Raw genomic sequence first — 13714 nt, forward strand, 5'->3', positions numbered from 1 at the left:
TATACATGGACAATATAAAAGGAATGCATCTTCCATCTATTTAGTCATTTTAGAAAATGCTTATTCTAATACAAAATTATGGAGAGCTGCACATCAGAAGAGTATGGTGACAGAGCACACTTGTACAAACTATATCAACTTATTAGGCCAATTTAGTATTGTCAATCAAACTGCATCCAACAATAATTATTGGGGAATACTGCTATTATACATCTACCTTAAAATGACTTTACAGAAAATTGACACGCTTTAAGACTTTGATACCCATTTCTATCACAACTGACATAAATTTCTTGTTTATCTCATTACGAACTATAAATTATATAGAGTGTGGAAGAATAATTTAAGGTAACATAGCATTCATCTTAAAGAAATAGTATAGAGCAGGGGTGCCCAACACATCGATCGCTATCAACTGGTAGATCGCAAAAGTAGTGTAGGTAGATCGCGTTGCATTCAAATAAAAATAATTTTTTAAACGTTAGTCTATCATATATCCCCCCTATGGCATTTGCCACTTGATTGACATACAGGGTGGCCAGTCTGAGATCTCTTCTAACACACTGGTCATCCTGCACTAACGATCAAACGCGAAAGCTACTGCAAAACTCTGGCTGTGATCTAGTTGGCTTTCCAATTTATATCGACTAAAGAAGGGATTTAAAAAAAAAAAATTGTTTCATTTGGGCTGGATGTGGAATTGGAAGAGGATTTTTTTTTTCACAATGTCACAATTGAAGTGCGATCTTTCAATCTATCATTGCTATTCCAAAGGATGATAATGTGGAAAGGCATTTTCGAACTGTTCATAAAAACTACGAAACTGACTTCCTTCCAAAAACCGATCTGAGAAAGAGAAAGGAGAGGGAACTAAAATCGCAGTTAATCAGACAGCCGTCATTTTTCACTCGGCTGAATTCAAAAGCTCCTTGACTGCATTATTCGGCTCTACTTATTTATGCAAGTCAGCCTTTTCCCACATGATGATTATTAAATCCAAATACTACAGTGACCATAAATGTATTGAATTGTTATTGTGCCATAAAGGTGGTTCAGTTATGCAAGGTACGACAACATACATTTTATGTATAAAGTATACTCAATATGTATGTATTTTATATATATATATATATATATATATATATATATATATAGAGCGCATTTTCAATGTAGGTAGATCATTTCGACCTGGTCATTTTAAAAGTAGCTCGTAAGCCGAAAAAGTGTGGGCACCCCTGGTATAGAGGCTTCCAGGCACTCCCAGGGGCCTCATGCATAACGGCGTGCGTAGATTCGCACTATAACATGACGTAAGCACAAAAGCCGAAATGTGCTTACGCACAGAGAAATCCAAATGCAGGAATCTGTGCGTTTGCCAACTTCCTCTACATAAATCCCAGTCAGCGTGACAACTAACGCTCGTGCACGCTCCTGCTGTCCCGCCCCAACTCCAACAATTACGCCTCTTTGAATATGCAAATTAATATAAATAGCCCTTAAGCTCAGCATTCTGTGAAAAGACAATGGGAAAAGCAAGAGGGGAAAATGGAAGAATTTCAGCGAATACCAAGTGGAGGGAAGGAAAAACGTACTACTGCATTTGTTGGTTTAAACAGTGGTATAAACAACAAAAGGAAGCTGATTGAGTGACATAGTGTGTCGGAGAAACTTGAAAGCTCAAGTTCACAAAGTGATCGAAATAAAAAAAGAAGTTGTCACATATCAAAGTCGCCGTGAAAAGGCGAGTCGTAGCCTACCATCTGTGTGTCATATGAAAGCTTATTAGGGTACAGAGAGAAAAAAAGGCACACAGAGGGGAAAAAGCACGAAATGTCAACTTCAATCTCGAAATTTCCACTTTAATCGCGTAGTTTATTTTGTCATTAAAGTAGAACATCATAAACTTCATCTTAAAATCATTTAATTAACTAGTTTCTCAAATCACACTGTAAGTAAAGTAGCACGTTAAATGCTTTGTTTTGTATGTGTTCTTCTATGTGCTCTATGTGTATGAATCACTACGTGCTTCTTAAACTGGCTTTCTTTACCTCCGACAGGACACAGAAACCATTACATTCGCAATATTACAGCTCTCTGAATAACTAAAATACTGAGATGTATACGTGATATTATTTTCATGATGATAGGAGTTAAAGCATGTTATTATACATGGAAATGCGGTGGCGCAGTGATTGTGCGCGACCTTCGATGAAATAATTAATTGCAGCAGTACTCGGGGTTGGCTCTAGGCTCGTGGCGGCCCTGGGCAGAGAAAGAATTGGTGGCCCCTTCACCCGGCAATGGTAATATGGTATTTTGTGCACGACGGATGGCCACATCCACTGCGGACACTGCATAGCCGCCTCATGCTCATGACACAAGCATTTAACTTTTGTCGAAATTTGCAACTGCGTTTTTAGCTGTGTCATTATTTTCTCTTTCTGTTTTATATTCTATATATACTGGCGTGGCGGCCCCTGGGATTTGACGGCCCTGTACAGGTGCAAACGTACTAACCTCCAGTACTGCAGTACTGTCTCGTTCAAACGTACTAACCTCCAATTCCCGTCCTTCCTTTTCTTTCTCCAAGTAACCGATCGCCACACAATTAGCTCTGTAATAGACGTTAAGCCATCTGTAAGCTTAGAGCGCCGATTCTTCAAAACTTTTAAGGAACATTAAAATATCTTCGTAGTACATGTTTAATTATTCTATCCTTCACACCAGTCCCAGTGAAGCATACAGTGCGAGGCAGGAACAATCTTTAATTATTAACAATTTAGATTATTTAAATGAAGTTAAAGTTTTATCCGTATAATATAATAAACATATTTTGCTGCATTTCATCTTAAAAATGATATCGTCATCATATGTAAATACGCGATTTATAAAATGGCTCAGGTTGTGCAATATTATAACTGTAGTGCAAGTTTACAGTGAGGTAATTCTACTTATAAGTACAGATAGTTCTACAAGGAGCACTTGATTGAGTGCGTTTAGAGCTCAAAAACTCTTTCTGAACCGCGAGGTCCATACAGGAAAGGTTTGAAGCGTTTGCCATGTGAGAAACAGTTCAAATAGGAAGCATGGCTGAGGCAGCATGTGCTGGAGGCTGCATACCGATAATTCTCTTTCCGATCAGCTGCTCCGAGTAGTATAGTGAGAGTAATAAGGAAAAAGATGATCTACTGTGGCAACCCCTAATGGGAGCAGCTGAAAGAAGTAAAATAAGGTGCAGTGAGAGTAACAACACTAAAGCAGCTATGGTATTTGGAATAGTTTGACCAATCCGTGGACCATTATATTGTTACTGGTTAATTACAATCAGATGCATTAAACTAAAAAACAATATGCAGTTAATATCAGTGTATTTAAAAAGCTGCATCAAGAAAAGAAGGGATAACCACACAGGAACAGTAGCACTGCTTTGACGCTGGGTGCCGCCAGTCCGCAAAACCAAGCGGAGAACTTGCGTACGACAGGGTATGAGGTACCGTGGAAATGTGCATGGCCAAGTAAATAAAGAATGTACCAGACAAAGGTTGATGTAATATACAAAATATACTGAAGGATGACTAAGAAATCAGCAGATGTCCTATAAATGAGAATGTACAATTGTTATATGCACAGAAATTTCAAGGGTGGTGGCACAACTCAAAGGTATAAGAAGAATATAACAGAGTTTAACTTTATATAAATAATTTGGGTGTAAACCAATGAACCCACCAGAATAAAATGTATGCATTGATTGACACTGTATGTAAATTAAATAGTTTATAAAATTAACCTCTATTCTTTGTTTCTCTGAGCCCTCCAAGGCATTTTGCTGAGGAGTAATTAAAATATACAATGAAGAGCTTTTCTCCTGCCTGAATGCTGAATTGTCCTGTAAGAGGATGTTTTCTTTCTTTATTAAGACTAGGGGGCTCTGCCCCCTGCTCGTCAAGCCCTAGGTAAGCGGATGTACAATTTAAACAGATTGTTATTTTCATGGGAACTGTTACATATGCATAATAGAACTAACTATTTTACATTACAGCGAGTAATTAACTATAGTAAAAAAAGCATAAAAAAATAAAAAATTTAAAGAAAATTATGTTTCATGTTGCGTTACAGGTATTCGTTGAGTTATACGTTTTTGTTCTGTTTGGTTCTGAAATTAACACACAAATACTTTTTAAACTTACACTTTTACTGTAAATCTATATCGCATTGAATTTTGATTGCGTGTTTGGACTTACATAGTGACAATGCAATTTATAACTGCCTATGAGTGAATATTGTTTCTCTCTCTCTAATAAATAAACTGACTTTTTGGAATGTTTGTCCCTGTGATTTGCTAATTGTCATAGCAAAAGCTATTCTAACGGGAAACTGTAAACGTTTTAATACGAATGGCATATCAAGGTCTTCTTTGGTGTCTAATGTTATCTGCGGAATATGTATTATATTACCATTCTTGTCGCCTGTTAAAATTTTACATATTAGAATTGTTCAACCAATTTTCAATACAACTAATCTTGTCCCATTTGCATAGCCCATCACTCATACATAAATTACAATACACCCTTCTTTCAACAGTAATTTGGCTGGTGGAAGACCGGATAGTGTTAATGCTTGTAGATATTCTATGGGATATTATAAGTTGATGTATTCATCTTCTGCACTGTCACCACCAACTGCTTCAGCATAGTCTATTGATATGCATTTAATTACTTTGCCATGTAACCAATCAACAATTTACGCATTAATTTGTTTGACTTCATCGTTTCTTGCTGCTAGGATTGCCCGTGTATTCATTTCTTCTGTTGAAAACTCTTCAGGATAAAATTCTTCAATAAGATTTGGACACAAGTCTTCTTTTTTTGGGAGATTTTGAATTTTAAAGTTGCCAATGTCTAGTAGCCAGATAGCAAAATCAACCAAATCTTGATCTGCTCGCATATTCTTTTGTAATTTGAATTGTTGAAACAAAAACAATAAATGCCCACTCTTTAGGCATGCACTGTAAATCTGCCTTTGGCCTCCTTTCTTGATAACTGGTAGAGCTTTACGAAAGTCGCCTCCCAGTATAAAAGTTTTAACCGCAAACAGTTGAATGGAGTCAAAAACATCCCAAAATGTTTTGTCATTTACATTTAATACTGTTTGTGGGAGCTTTGACGCTTCGTCCCTAATAAATATTTCAGTCTTTTTCCATTTCAATGTATTATTTGCGTCCGTGATATTTAAAGGCAAGTTAAAAGTTTTGGGAGCCGTCTTACTGTATGGAAGAAGAACCGCTGCTGTTTTTGCATAAGTGTTTGCAATAATGGACCAAACACTTATGCAAAAATGTTTTACCTGCGCCGCCAGGTCCATCTATGAAGAGTAACCGCTGATGAATTTCGCCATGAATACATTTTTGAATTGTGTTGAAAACTGCTCTTTGATCATTGTTTAATTGTGAGTACATTGCCCAATATAATTTTCCATGGCCTACCACAGTTAAATCTTCGTCTGCTGTTATCTCTGTCTTTACCTCAGATTTCTTCTGGAAGTCCAAACTGCTGCATAGTTAAATCTTCTGCTTCTAATAATTCTTTGATGATCGAAAGAGCCATTTGTTCATCAGACTTTTAGGATAATGATCCTTTGAACGCTTCCCACTATTTTAAAGCATCACCTTCACCCGTCATAATTAAGTACACAAAGAATTGTCTTAATTTGTCAGGCCTCATTAGAGAAGTGGCATCAGACATCATTTCGAACATATAGTCGTCCAATTTACATAATCCAGCTGCTTGTGCTGCTTCTTGAAAAGTACATATGTAGTTCCATCTAAAGTTATAACATCTTTATTTGAAGTTGCTCCTTTTGATTCATTTAACAACGATTTTAAATGAAACCGTTCTATATCTTTTGGTGACACAATATTTAATTGAGCAACATTTTTGCAATTAATTTTTATGGATGCCACACTCCTTTTTACATTTGCCACGTATAATGTTGAGGAATTTGCACATACGTACTGTATATGCTTTTGCATTTATGTCAGTTTTATTAAGTACAAAATAAGCCAATAATTTTGTATTTTTAGTTTTCGCTACCTGTAAAGCTTCAGCTTCTTCACCTTCTTTAAATTGAATCATACTCTGACCTGGTAAATGAATTGGTAATAATTCAACAGATTGACTTCGACTGTGCATTGGCAATTCCATTAAATGCCATCCGCTTTCCATTGCTCTGACGTACCAAGTATCTAAATATGTTTGAATTTTGTCCTGAGATTATTCTATGGCTAAAGTTATGCGTACTCTATCGTGCCCTTTATGAATGTACTTGTAGATGTACTTAATATTCATAACCGATGCACAATGCTCGATATTAATATGACAATCGAATTGTTTGAGCAAATATGGGTTATTTGGTACAATCATTGAATTATCGATCATCACAATTTTAACATTTTTCTTCATTTTTCTGTTCGTGACAATTATCTCTGCGGTGATAATCAGAAAAACCAGCCTTAGTCATAACTGTTGAATTAACAAAAGCCTTAAGAAACTTCTTTAAACACATTTTTTCTTTTGAGTCCCAACATACTGAATCTTTTACATGAGGTCCATGAGACATGTGTTTAATGACTTTGTACCATAATTCAGGATAGGTTTTTCTGTTTGGAATTTCAGCACAGGCAAACTGATCTACATTATCAGCAGTTAATAATTTATTTTGCAAAGTAACCAATAAATGCATGTGCGGCAAACCCCGTTTTTGAAATTCAATCATGTAAATGTATGCTCTGATTTGACCGAACACCAATTCAAGTTCTTTCAATAAAATTAAGACTTTCTGATAAAACAATCTACTTATGAAAGTCGGAATATCCAGAACCGAAGTAGCCAGTGGCATTGTTCTCAAGTAGACGAAATTTTGGCCACTATGGATTGCAAGTAATTGAAATAAATAAATCTGGCAGACAGACAGTTTGGGATATTGCCATTGCATAATGACATAACTGTTGCAAAGCTTTTGGACTACCCTGATATGATGACGGTATTATTACTGCTTTACCTACTTTGAATTTGTCGGAAATATTGATATTTGAATTTTGAGCATGATCAATGAGACCTTGCATATGTTCCTTTCCAACTTTTGCTTGATTCGATTTAATAAAGATGATTAGCTTCGACTTTTTTATACGCACTAATAATGTAATGTTGAGATAGACGTTGAGATGACAGAAGTGGGTTAAATACATTGGGATGTATTATTAATTTTGACCCGAAATATTGTGTGGGTGTTATTCGTTTATCCGAATTTGTGTGTTTCATATTATATGACCATCCTATTTTGTTATCAGGGAAAAGCAAAGGAAAGGAATGAGGCAAATTATTAGACAAAAACAATGAATTGTGCTGTGCTTTTGGATAAACACGAATATCAACTCTGTCTTTGATATCTCCGTCTTTCGAATCTGTTATCGCTGACAATTCATCACAAGTTGGTTTATTATATAGAAATCCAAGAAAACTTCTTTGTCCGTGTTTTGCAGATAAATTTCGTGTAAAGTGCGATACTTTTGAACGTATGAATTTGTATCCATTATTGGCTATAGAATTTCTAATACATCAGATCGCTTAACTCTTGATTCTATGTTGCATTGCTTCTCTGTGATTATAAATATAAACCTGGCCGAATTGTGTTTTTTTCGAAATTAAACTTGTAGTAGCTTTAATTGTTGTGGAACCACAGATTCTCACAGCGTATCGTCCAGAATCATGCAAATCTACGTTTTGAACATTGAATGCGATTATTGTAGATTCAGATATTTTGCCTGTAGTGTTTGTAGATTTCACTTTCACCAAACAGATCTTTTACTTGAAAAAATCTCTTGGCAATACTCTTGTCTTGTCACAAGATTTTCTTTTATAATACAGAGTTGTTAAATTTCTACCACAATAGAAACAATATAAACTAATTTAATTGTTTTATCTACCAGCACCACTCACAGAAATAATTTGAAGGGTATATTGATATTAGCCAATAGCATTTAGTTGATTTTACTCAATATGAAAATGTTTTTGAACTTAAATTTTGCGGTGTGGAGAGACAAGACACCCCACAACTGCTTTAAATTTAGATGAAAATGAGCATTCATATAGGTTTTACATATTTTTTTTTCCAATACAAATAACATCATTTTGGAGGATGTAAGATAACCAAGGTAAATTATATAATTAAACAAAGTAAATTGAATCGGTATAGAAAATCAATTAAATTTGGATGTTACACAACAATATTGAAAAGTGGATTGGTTCCACCAGTTCAGATGATTTTGTTTTTAAAAACATTTTCCTATGAGAAAAAGGAGCAATAGTTTCCAGAATGCCTGTAAAGTATATACGTTTTTTACTTGGCAAAAAATGCCTTAAAAGCATACATTCGGTTAATATTTTTGCAATTATGAAAGATTTGGACAACTCCACATATTTATACAGTATTGAGGGTAGGTGAAGACTGTAAATAACAGCACCTTTTTAAAGTGACAATATGTTGCTTGCTGATAAAAGTGGCTTTGGTTTGTCATCAGTAATCTGACAAAAAACTGCACATTCTATATTACAATCAATTACATTGGATAATACCATCTAGTGCAATTTTAATTGGCAATCCTAGTTACTCATGGTTTAATTGGGCACATGGATATCACATGCTCAGATGATTTGCCAAGTTAATTAATATGTGGAAATAACAATTGTTGTGTTTTGATAGGAAATTAGAAGGTCATTTTTACATGTAACTGAATTCAGCTCCTCCATGGATTTTTTTAGCACAACATGCTTGTGTTTAGATTGTTTGAAACTGGATATTCTGGAAGAAATATGAATAATAATTCATATTTATGTAGGGCCTTTCTCAGTAATCAAAGTGCTTTTTATAGTGAGTCGGAGCCACTTGAACCACCACTAAAATGTAGCAATCACCTGGATGAGTTTTTTTTGTAGGCTTTATACTAGAATTACCAGAGCCAACGAAAAAACTTGTAAATCTCGCCCACCTTAAATCCCTTTGCACCTCTCTGTCAGCATTGTTTTGTCTTCTAAATGTGTCAATAAGCCCAAGCAGCCTGCTATACCACCAACACCGCCTCAGAACGTGCAAGAAGTTCTCCCAGTTCCTGCCTTGATTGATTATCTGGGAATGAGCTACCCAGAATTGTAAGGGGAAATAATTTGATGTGTGTTTTGTGTCTACAACAATCTATGTAAACACATCGTTAAAACAAACGTTTTTCATGTTTTAGTAATAAATAAAATGTAGACCTGAACTGTATAATGTGTGAAGGCTGTTGGCCAAATATCAAATAAACATTTTCAGAAAAGGTACAAGTACAATATGACAGCTTCCGTGGTGGAGTGGTAAGATCTGCTGATTTATAATCCGGAGGTCGTGAGTTCGAAATCAGCTCCCCGGCAAATTTACCTTTGAGTAGTGAACTGCTCATTTTATACAATAAAAACATTTTATTTGTGTCTGTAACAGCCAGTGTAAATTTATAGTACTTGTAAAAGTTAGATTTTTTTTTTTTTCATTTTTATTCATTCATTCACAATCACGATACAACACCAACCCCCCCAGCCCTAGATCTGAAGCGGTTACTTTTTATCTGAAACTGGGAATAACTGTAGATGTGAGTGATGTTTTGAGACAATCGAACTGGACATGCTCTGATCTGGAGGGATAAAAGCTAACACACAAATGCTGGTGAATCTGCCTTCAACATATCTCACAGTCATTTGAATTTTTTTTTTTATTCAGTTTTATTTAGGGGGGCAGTAAAAAGTTGCAATGATAGTAGGAATAGTTCCAGTCATTTGACTCACAATGGATTCAAAAGAACTGAAGGCAGGAACAGTCAACGGCAGGACTTTTCAGAGTCACGGGGCTGACAGATGTAAACAAAACCCGGGGGAGTGGGTTCGTTAAGTTGGGAAAAGTCATGAGGTTGTTGCCATGTTGTTGCCAAAGAAAAGGTCAAACTTACGATCAGTGAGGAGACCCTGGATGAGATGCCCCTTGCTCTTAAGTGAGTGGATGTTCAACAAACTGAAGTTGACAATGGTGTTATCGCATTTGGCAACAGTGTTAGCTGACCAAGCTAGGCTGGCTAATACACTATGGTCAGCAGCCCTACCTATATTACATTGAGGACCTCAAAAGCTGGACCTGATGGAGTTTATTATTTTCGAGGTGTCAGCCTGGAATCTCTGGTGGGACCCACGGTGGATGCATCTCTGACTGGGAAGGAATATGATGTCCGGACAGAGATACAGTGCAGTCAGCGGAGGGTTGGACAGGTGGAAGTGCAGTCAGAGGAGCTCAACAGCTGACTACTGAAGCAGGCCAGTCGCAGGTTGAATGGCAAGCAACAGGAGGGACCAAATAAACACGAACCAAATAAATATCCTACCAGTCCACATTGTAGGCAAGAATGCAGACAACTCAGACGTCCGGAGAACAGAACCAGTTAAGTTTCAAAACAGGGTTTGGCTGAAACTAGTCCATACACAGCCACACTGAAGTGTCAACAAAATCACCAGTCGAGCTAGAAATCATCAGTCTAGCTTATAAATAACGGAAAAATAATACTTGAAGAATAAGTCTGCCAAATAAAAACAGTTGCTCAGTCCAATAGATCGTAAACTAATCGTAAAAAAGTTTAAAAAGTTACCGCCTTTCAATGCCTCAACATCCATTTATTTCAATAAGTTAAATCAGCATTAGAAGTCAAGCTAAACAGCATTTCCTTCTAATGCTGAAGTCTTTTGTCCTTTGCCACATGTGAGTTATGTGTGCATTTTTGGGAAATTAAAAAGCCTGCAAGATAAAATAAACTATTTTTAAGGAAATATGTTCCCCTGCAAGCACAAAAGTGAGAAGACTGCCAAGGATTAGAGAAAATATAATAATTTAAGGTGCACAAACAACTGAAATGATACAGAAAGCAGTTCCTTTAATACTATTCCACGTGAAAAATAAACATTTTCCTCACACTCATTTAATTGTACTTAGTGCAATTATGGTTATTACATTACCAAAGACATATATAAACTAGAAGCTAAAACCATCCATCCATCCTCTTCCACTTATCCGAGGACGGGTCGCGGGGGCAGCAACTTGAGCAGAGATGCCCAGATTTCCCTCTCTCCGGCCACTTCTTCTAGCTCTTCCGGGGGAATCCTGAGGCGTTTCCAAGCCAGCCAGGAGACACAGTCCCTCCAGTGTGTTCTGGGTCTTCCCCGGAGCCTCCTCCTGGTTGGACGTGCCCGGAACACCTCACCAGGGAGGCGACCAGGAGGCATCCTGATCAGATGCTCGAGCCACCTCATTTGACTCCTCTCGATGCGGAGGAGCAGTGGCTCTACTCTGAGCTCCTCTCAGATGACGCTTCTTACCCTATCTTTAAGGGAAAGCCCAGACACCCTGCGGAGGAAACTCATTTCAGACACTTGTATTCGCGATCTTGTTCTTTTGGTCACAACCCATAGCTCATGACCATAAATGAGGGTACGAACGTAGATCGACTGGTAAATTGAGAGCTTTGCCTTACGGCTCAGCTCCTTTTTCACCATGACAGACCAATGCGGGGCCCGCATCACTGCGGACGCCGCAGCGATCTGCCTGTCAATCTCACGCTCCATTCTTCCCTCACTTGTGAACAAGACCCCAAGAAACTTGAACTCCTACACTTGGGGCAGGATCTCGCTCCCAACCAAAAGCTAAAACAGGGAAAAAAAAAAAAAAAGCAAAACATCAAGAATCTAAAGAATACATCCAGGCTGATAAAACAACCAACATGAGTCTCTTATACCTAAATACCTAAAGATAATTTTTCACTTTTTAACGTCATTGTTTTGGTCTTTCTACTTAATATGGTTAGCCCTACAAAACTTTTTGGGATAATTAAATTACAAAAAGCTAGCACTGAATCTAGCACATACTGTTGTATGGATTTTCAGTTAAAGTAGAGACAGCTCGGAGTGTGCAATATTCGCAAAAAATTATATCTCGATATTTTCTGGGAATTTGACGATAGCAATAATTAGATGATATTTTGCATCCTTTAAAAAAGTGTTTGTAAAAGTCTTATTGACCTAGCTTGGTCTTGATAAAATGATAATTGTAGCTTCCTAATGAGATTAATGGAAACAACCGTTAAGAAAAACAGGTGAAGTAAAATAACACAAAAACATGAAAATCACCAATCAAAGAAATACTGTAATCAAACAGTGCAATCATGAGTAAACCATTTCAAAGTCGCCTACTGGATTTACATAAAAATTGTGCTAAGACCAACAAAACTATTATGAGAGAATTTTAAACAGATAATGTAAACAAGATACAAATTCAAAGGGAATAAAATACTAATCATAATTGAAATATTGGGCTTAAACATTACAGTGTGGATAAACATAACCTTCTCTGCTGAAAGGTGAATTGTGAAGCATACAAGTAAAAACAAAAATGTAACATTTCCAATATTGCAGAAAAATATCAGAAAAAATAAAACAAGTGTAAAATTCTACTGAGGAAACTTCAAATTGTGTGACAGAAACACCAGTCTGTCCATAGTACAGTATCTGGATTGATAATAGCATGATTATATGTTACATTTTTTCTAATGCAGAAAGCCCACTCAGTATGGCTACTTGAGGCAGGGATACACAGGTACTTTTTTGCAAGTTTCTTCATTTTGAGGAAATGTAGTTTTTGGGTATTTCACCACTCAAGTGGATCAAGTAGCTCTTGATCTCTTTTTGAAAGGCAGTGTGCAGAAACTCGCCTTCTCTGAATTCCTGTCTTTTTTAATAGCTGCTAAAGAGTTTTTTTTTTCCTTTTTGCTCCCTCCCTTGTGTCATCACAGTGGGATGAGGAAGTGGGAATCTATATGAGTGTTAAAATGAATGATATAAAAATAATGTGCTTCGGAATCGAAGACCTCCCCATTCAAGATGATGTGTGAAATAAAATGTGCCCAATAGACGTATGCTTCTTACAGAAATAAAAATAATCCGTTTGAACAAATTATGACATTTCATGAGCGGATTAATAATTAGTTCAAACCGTTTTTTTTTTTGTTTTTGTGGCAAGACACCACAGGGCTCCCACTAGATCTGTTTCATTTTGCAGATGGTGAAACAAGTTAGATGTCGAGCTGTCTTTAACAGTTACTGATTTCTGACATTACAGATTGCTGTCTTTTAAGCAACATCAGTCTTTTCAAAACCAAACCACCTCCACAAAGGTGAGGATGATCCGCATCTTGCAATTAAATCTTAACGACGTACATTGTGAGGCTGTTTATCCCCTGGCAAGGTTTGCTCACTCAATTTTAGACAGCTACACTAGCTTCCCTTGTGGTGCGCTGACGGCATGCATGTACAGTAGTCTGTCCTGTTAGGTTATGTGAGACAGTGAATGCATGGACCCTCAAAGCGTGTTTTTGCTTGTTTTTATTGCAAAGTGAGTGCCAACTTGATAATTTCAGCTCACACATTGTTAAAATAACAAGATATTATCGTAGACGATACATATTGCACACTCTTAGAGACAGCCTCTGCTATTTTACTCCGAGATTCAAATAATGTTTGCCAATGTTGACTTAGAAGCAATTACAGTACTTTAATTTCTAATAATAATCAAAAACACACTGGAGATGTTTTACTTT

At 36.6% G+C, this 13714-nt stretch overlaps 1 protein-coding gene across 1 annotated transcript in view; it reads right to left on the reverse strand.

The window, feature by feature from the left end:
* poln (polymerase (DNA directed) nu) overlaps positions 1-13714 on the reverse strand; it is a 323190-nt gene that overhangs the window by 80282 nt on the left and 229194 nt on the right. The gene's annotated exons all lie outside the window — the stretch shown is intronic.

This window comes from Polypterus senegalus, chromosome 4 (assembly GCF_016835505.1).
Source record: "Polypterus senegalus isolate Bchr_013 chromosome 4, ASM1683550v1, whole genome shotgun sequence".
Lineage (NCBI taxonomy): Eukaryota > Metazoa > Chordata > Cladistia > Polypteriformes > Polypteridae > Polypterus > Polypterus senegalus.